Raw genomic sequence first — 1342 nt, forward strand, 5'->3', positions numbered from 1 at the left:
ATCATATCTTTTTTCTAATTTTAAAATCTTTTTCAAAAATCACTTTATTTCTTTCCCAATCTTAGTTTTCGAAAATCTCAATCAAATTTTCAATTTTCTTTTTAAAATCTTTTAATTTATTTTTGAAAATTCTTCCCCTCTTTTCACATCCTTCTATTTAAGGGACTAAGACTCCTCATCAAGGTGCAATTCGAACTCTGTCCCTCTTGATAAGTTCGAATTCCCTCTTCTCCACCTCCTCCTTCTATTCTTCTTTTCTTCTGACACTTCAAGGGATCTCTATACTGTGACATAGAGGATTCCATACTTTCTTGTTCTCTTCTCTTTCATATGAGCAGGAACAAAGATAAAGGCATACTTGTTCAAGCTGACCCTAAACCTGAAAGGACCTTGAAGAGAAAGCTAAGAGAAGCTAAAGAACAATTCTCTTTTGAAGGCCTAACAGAACTCTTCAAAGAAGAAAAAACCATGGCAGCCGAAAACAACAACAATGCCAACAATGCAAGGAAGGTGCTTGGTGACTTTACTGCACCTACTCCTGATTTCTATGGGAGAAGCATCTCTATCCCTGCCATTGGAGCAAAAAACTTTGAGCTTAAGCCTCAATTAGTTTCTCTAATGCAACAGAATTGCAAGTTTCATGGACTTCCATTGGAAGATCCTCATCAGTTCTTAGATGAATTCTTGCAAATCTGTGACACTGTCAAGACCAATGAGATTGACCCTGAAGTCTACAGACTTATGCTTTTTCCTTTTGCTGTAAGAGACAGAGCTAGAACATGGTTGGATTCACAACCTAAGGAAAGCCTGAACTCTTGGGAAAAACTAGTCAATGCCTTCTTGGCAAAGTTCTTTCCACCTCAAAAATTGAGTAAGCTTAGAGTGGAAGTCCAAACCTTTAGACAGAAGGATGGTGAATCCCTCTATGAAGCTTGGGAGAGATACAAGCAATTGATCAGAAGGTGCCCTTCTGACATGCTTTCAGAATGGAGCATCATAGGAATCTTCTATGATGGTCTGTCTGAACTATCCAAGTTGTCATTGGATAGCTCTACTGGAGGATCTCTTCATCTGAAGAAGACGCCTGCAGAAGCTCAAGAACTCATTGAAATGGTTGCAAATAACCAATTCATGTACACCTCTGAAAGGAATCCTGTGAATAATGGGACAACTCAGAAGAAAGGAGTTCTTGAGATTGATACTCTGAATGCCATATTGGCTTAGAATAAAATATTGACCCAACAAGTTAATATGATTTCTCAGAGTCTATCTGGAATGCAAGCAGCAACAGGCAGTACTAAGGAAGCTTCCTCTAAAGAAGAAGCTTATGATCCTGAGAACC

At 38.5% G+C, this 1342-nt stretch overlaps 1 non-coding gene across 1 annotated transcript; it reads right to left on the minus strand.

Moving 5' to 3' along the window:
• Nucleotides 1–873: 873 nt before the first annotated feature.
• LOC148567139 (small nucleolar RNA R71) lies at nt 874–981 on the minus strand. Its single transcript, XR_015882283.1, has one exon. It is a non-coding gene; the product is annotated as a small nucleolar RNA R71 (small nucleolar RNA).
• Nucleotides 982–1342: the final 361 nt, after the last annotated feature.

Source organism: Arachis ipaensis, chromosome B4 (assembly GCF_059453495.1).
Source record: "Arachis ipaensis isolate K30076 ecotype BB chromosome B4, ASM5945349v1, whole genome shotgun sequence".
In the NCBI taxonomy this organism is placed as follows: domain Eukaryota; kingdom Viridiplantae; phylum Streptophyta; class Magnoliopsida; order Fabales; family Fabaceae; genus Arachis; species Arachis ipaensis.